This window comes from Octodon degus, unplaced genomic scaffold (assembly GCF_000260255.1).
Source record: "Octodon degus isolate 3935 unplaced genomic scaffold, OctDeg1.0 scaffold00091, whole genome shotgun sequence".
NCBI classification, from domain to species: Eukaryota; Metazoa; Chordata; class Mammalia; order Rodentia; family Octodontidae; genus Octodon; species Octodon degus.
The window spans coordinates 4159750-4166230 of record NW_004524667.1 but is presented as its reverse complement, the minus strand read 5'-3'; positions in this window follow the sequence as shown (position 1 = coordinate 4166230).

The following is a 6481-nucleotide window of genomic DNA, read 5'->3' as shown; positions in this document are numbered from 1 at the left end:
TATAAAAATGAAGTATAAGAAGTAAAGCCATGGTGTTATGTTGAGCTGTAAGGGACTCAGGTCAACAATTTCTGACATTGCCAGTCAAGCAGAAGAGCCAATACTATTATGGACTACTGAACTCTTTTAGAATATTTTTCTGAGTTTACACACCTATAATATTTAAATGATGGAACTTAACAAAAAAAGGGGATACAGACGAATGTCCATTTTGTATCTGTGCATTCAAAGTTGTTAGGATAGATATATAGTTACATTCTCTTAATGAATAGAGGGATTTGTTCTAAAGGTGTTTGTAAATAGGATCTCAGGTCTGTATCTTGTACAGCAATTAACCACTAGGAAGAATGTATGCAATGTGTTAATTATTGAAACTGTCCTACCAATTTGGTTTGAACTGTCTCATTCCTATTTGTTTCTCAATAAAATTATGGAAAAAATTAAAAAAACTAAATAGAAGCATTTGTGGGAGGACAGTCTTGTAATCTCATCATTGCATTGCTTAGGTCAGAATGATGGTAACTCATTTATCATAGGCATTTCTTATCAACACACATGATGCATCCAATTAGATTCCATATTAAAGCTGAATAACAAGATATGAGGTATTTTTATTTTCCCATAACAATAAAAAATAATAGTTTCTTTCACATTTTTAAATGACTGGTTAAATTGCTCTCCCTTTTCTAGGTACTGACAGAAGATAGCTTCTTTTAGTTCATTGAATGATTGAGGTAATTAATATCTGTTTGTTTGTTCTCTGTAAGAGAGAATCTTTTCTGTTGATTTCATGTACTCTGAGGAAATATTTTGAAGATGACAGTACACAGTATACTATCTTAACATATTGTTATTTTTCATAAAATACACACAAAAAAGACAACTTTTTTCTCAGTGACTAATACTAGGAAAATAGAGGAAAAGAAAGACCAAATAATGGATTTAGTCTTATTAGCTATTTTCTCCTCTGCAACAAAAGATGCCTCCACCTTTCTTTTTTCTTCTATGTCTCAAGGACTAGAACAGAGCTGAAGAGTGTAAGCCATGTGATGGGACCTTAGCATGATTTATTTAGGATTATGTGTTGTAACCTGATCCTCTTGCTCTCTTTATTACTTATGCCATGTGAAAAATATTCTAGTTGTTTTTATTCTCTTCTAGAAAATGAATTATCAAAGAAGCAGACTCCAAGAGCAGTCTATCATTCATTCTTCTAAATATTAGTAAAGTTTCATTTGATTCTATGAAAATATTTCAGCATTATTATAATAAAGAATTTCTTCATCCATTTTGAACTGTTATGATATGTTAAATACTATTTGTTAAAATGCATTAATTCATTTAGTTTTTAAAGCTTAAATTCTAAACTTAGTAATGAAAAGGAAAAAGACAGAAATTATATTGGACATTTCCATTTCATTGTTATTGCTTTGAAGCCAAATCAACTGGAGGTGAGAGGAAAAAAAAAGAGTACAAAAGAAGTTCAAATATCTGACTCTGTAATAACTGGACTCTGATATCTGCTTACTGTTCTCCAGAACTCATCCCAGTCCTCTACTCGACTTATTTCCCCTAAGTAATTACCCCACTTTTTCTTCAGCCCCACTTGAAATACACAAAGCTTTCAAGTCTAACTCATGTGGTATACTTCTGAGTCCCCACCCCCACCCCAAACACACACACCCAAGCCTAACACTGAGCGTCACATACTGGCCCTACACATGGGCCAGGCTTCATTCTAATTGCTGGGCTCCACTATCCTATTGGCTCTAACTCATTATAGCAAACACACTTTTTAGATTTTTACTTCTCTTACTCATTATTAATTCAATGAATACACGCTGAACCTGTGCTCTAGAAACTTAAGGTAACATGCTATCTAGAACTTAGTCCAGTCTTTGTCTTCAGAGTTTATAGTCTAGCAAAATTTTGTCACACATTTGACCATGATATTACTGTGACAAGGGAAAATTACATTCATATATATATATATGAATATATATAAATATATTATATGAATATATATAAATAATGTTTATATACATACATGTACATGTTAGATAAATAGGTATATAGATAGATTTTGTGTGTGTAAGTGTATTTCAAGCATTTAGTTGCTTCTGTCATAATGCCCTGAATAGGAATTAGGAAGAACAGGAAGTTGACAAGGAGAGGACTGAAGAGTCAGGCCTAACGTCACATGGTGAGATAGTCTAAATATTTGTTGATAGGATGAACTTGAAGAAACTTCTAGTTCAGATTCTAAGAGAATCTGCCAAACAGTATCCTTCATTGGCTATTTTATACTTTTCACATCATCTATGGTTTATTTAGTAACAAATTTCAAAGACAGATTTTAAATGAATCTCATTTTACAGATGGGAAAATAAACCAGAAGACAACTTGATTTATTCCGGCATTTATCTACTGTTGATGTACACAAGTAGCTGCCACAGCAGCAGCACAAATACACTGTAAGTTTTTCTTATAGAACAGTATAGAGATAACACAGTGAGGGAGACCAGAGGCAAACTTAATTAACCAAAACAAAACATCACAAGATAGAAAAATCCTGAAATAGATATACACATATAAAGTCATCTAATTCTGAAAAATAAAAATACAGGGTATAAAAATAAGCTTTTAGTTATTCTAGCCAAGACAAGGTGGTACAGACTATGTATTTTTCTCTGCTTTTCCAGAATAAGAATAATAATGTATTAAGAAATTCTAAAAGGCAGGAAGAATAACCAGTTTGGGATCCCAAGACTTGAGGAATCCCACAATTCCAAGCCATTTGATCCCCCAGCTCTTCGCCAACATGAAAGGAAACAACTCAGGTCCTATGTTTTCTGACACACAGCCCAGCAGCAGCCTCATAGTTCAGGTGACATTATTTCTTCTCTGAATCAGGTCTGAGCTTCCCAATAAAACCAGGTAATACTAGGCAAGACCAGCACCAGGGCTAGGGGGAAGCACTGGGAAGTTTGATAATATAAGTGCCAGAGAAAGGGTTGCCCTCCAGTAGGCCTGATCCATTCCTTTCTCACCATGAGATACTGAGTCAATAGAGTACCACCTGGAAGAACTCTGCCTTAAGAAGCAGCCTGCCCTAGAAAGCTGAGATTCCCCTTCCTAGTCCAGAATCAGCAAAAGGTTCCAAGAAATGATTTCCATATAGCAAGCACCTGGTCAACAAAGAACTTTATCATCAACAGCCTAATACCATACTTGCTTCTCCTTCAGAAAGATACCTGGCATCCTGGCTAAGGGCCACCCATTCTGCAATCTCAGCGAATATCATCAAAGGCAAGCAGTAGTCCCACTGGTGCTGTATAATGAACCAGACCTAAACATGGCCACACAGACTCTAAATATTAAACTGTCATTCAAATCAAAGGTCACAAAATCTGACCATAATCTTTATGCTGAACTGAAGCAGAACTATCTGCTAAAATAAAAGATTTAGTAAAACATAGATTTTCCTAATGTAATCAAAATGTCTAAGGTACGCTAAAATATTGCTCATCAGAGTAAGGAAAACCACACCTTGAGTAAATAAAAATCATAATCTGATATCAACATAGTGATCAATCAGATGTTGAAATGATTTGACCAAAGATTTTAAAATAATCATCAAACAATCTGCTAATAAGAAGATGAATAACTGAAAACATAACATTTAAAAAAGCAGGCTGGATGAACTTAACAAAATAATGAAGATGACAAAGCATATAAGGTGTTAGAATGTATATGAATGTTTAACTATTTAAAAATTACAGTAGAAGACATACTGTCATTAATATTGATCAAATTCTCCCCTTATTTAAAATATACTTATCCCATCATTCTTGCCATTTTCTTTTTTAAATTTTTTTCTTTTAACATATTTGCTTATTTTTATTAATTTTAATGAGAAACAAATAGCAACGAGACACTTTCAAATTAGTAGGAGAGTTTCAATAATTAATACATTACGTATTGCCTTAGTAGTGGTTATTCATAGTACAAGATGCAGATAAGATATCTTGTCCAAACACTATTAGTATAAATCTTTCTATTCATTTAATTAAGAGAAGCTAGCTCAAAATCTATCCTATTTTGTACATACAGATACAAAATGGTCCTTCATTTGTATCCACATTTTTGGTTTAGTTTTGTCAGAGATAGGTATTCCAATGCCATTTAAATAATGTAGATGCATGAATTCAGCAAAATATTCCAATATAGTCCAGTAGTCCATAAAAGTAGTGGGTTATCCATAGGATTGGCAATGTCAGAAGTTGTTGACTTGAGCCTTTTATAGCTCAGCATATTAATATGGCTTTACTTTTTATACCTAGTTTTTATGTACTTTTCTGCTGGATGCTTAAGACCAAGATAAAGGAAGATCTATATAACAAGAAATGTAACTTTTGTATCTGACAAGGTCAGTCAAATCCCCTCAGGATTTAGCCTGAAACCCTGTACCACACTTTGTAGATCATTTGTCCATGTCAGCCATGTGGATGAGTCATGGCCAATGACTGACCAATTTGCTCTCTGTGAAAGCCTGAGAGAAGTTTTTTTCTCTCCATGTGATTCTCCTTAGGCACACTCTACATCATCAATCACTTTCCCTTTTGACCCCGTAATCTCCTTGATCAGAAAATTTGGGACACAACTGAGTTACTGGATGTTATAGTACAGGTTCTCCTATGTCCTGAGTTCTCACTGACCTTGAAAGGCTAGGGCCAAAATGCTGGCTGTCCTTGTAGCCCTTCTTTTTCTCTAATTTTTAGTCTGCAAACTTAAGTTGTTAACCCTCCAGAAGATAATCTTAATGATATTATTACCCCACAACATAGGCAGTTGAGCTTAACCTCACTATCTTTCTGAATATCAAACATCTTGGACATAACATGGAACAGGTATTTTCCATCAAGTGTTGATATGTTAAACTTTAAATCCCTACAGAATGGGAAGAAGAAAAAAAAAGAAAGCAATATTTAAAAAATAGGAGTAAACACTTACATATTTTACATAGAAATTTAGAAATCTAACCATATACAGCATTGTAGCAAGACAGTCCTATGACATTTTTTTATTTCTTGTTTTCATTTATTACCCTTTTTTTAAACAAATGTTTACTTGAGAGACAGTATAGCAGTAATTGGTATGACATGACAAACAGTATGTATTTAGAAGACCAGAATGACAGACATTCCAAGCATGACCCTAGTATTACACATTGCTATCTTCAGTGCAGTTGCTTAGTTCACAGGTATCAGCATATATAGATAGTCAGGGTGAGAATCCTACCAATTGACTGCTAGTTTCAAAATTTATTTACTTATTGAGTACAGGGTCTCACTACACAGTTCAAAATCATAGTGATCGTAGTGATCCTCCTGTTTCAGCCTCCCCAGCACTGGAATTATAGATGTGCTTACAAAGTATCAAGGCCCACACATTGCATCAGAGTTCTAGGGCCCACATGGCATATGGTACTGGGGATAAACCTCTGGTTTTGTACTTGCCAGTTGAGGCTTAGACTGGTGAGTTATCTCCCCAGCCTATTGCCACTTTTTGAAGCCATTCTGGACGTCTTCTTTCCTAAGTGCTATGACTTGTATTTACATGTCCCCCCAAAGCCTCATGTTTTCATAGGTGAGCATTTTCAGAAATGGCTCAATCTGGGAAGTGTGCTTCTAGTATTAGGGATGTATAGTACTAAATTAGGCCACTGATTGAAATGAGCATAATTCTGTGTATAGACAATGGGAAGCCCCGTGCTGCATGTCAATGGCACCACCCAGAAGGCTTGTAGTATAGGTGAGGTAAAAGGGCAAAGGAGCCTCGCTTTATTGCTGCGTCTGCTGCCTGCTTCTTCTTGAATTCAGCATGCCCTGCGATGCCAAGGACTGTTTCTCCCCTACCACGCCCCTCTGCCATGCCTCCCTGCTTGGAGCTAGCCAAATAGGACTGAAATCTCTGCAAACTGTTAGCTGAAAGAAATCTTTTCTTCTTTAACTTTGAATGTTATTTATTTATATAATTTATTTATTTTTATTATTTTTATTTATTTACTTTTTTTAAAAAAACTGAACTGGGGATTGAGCTCAGATCTTGTGCCTGTCAGGGAAGTGCTTATTGTACTGAGCCATGTCCCCGGCCCCTAGTGTTATTTATTTTCTCTCAGTAACCAGAAAAGTAACTTAGAGAATGAGTGGTTCTACTTGTACTGTTGTGGTTGTGTCAGTGTTGTGAATTAATGGAGGACATCTTTCTTTCATGGTCATTTTAATTTTAGAAAGAAGCCAGAAAACACATAGTGCCAAATTCAGTAAATACAGCAGATGGGAACAAATTTTTTTATTTGACAGAAGTTGCCAGAAGCATTTTAAATTGGCTGCAGACATCCAGGCAGACACACACGTGCACACACACACACACACACACACACACACATCTTTTTCAATTGACTTTTTTTTCTTGTTTT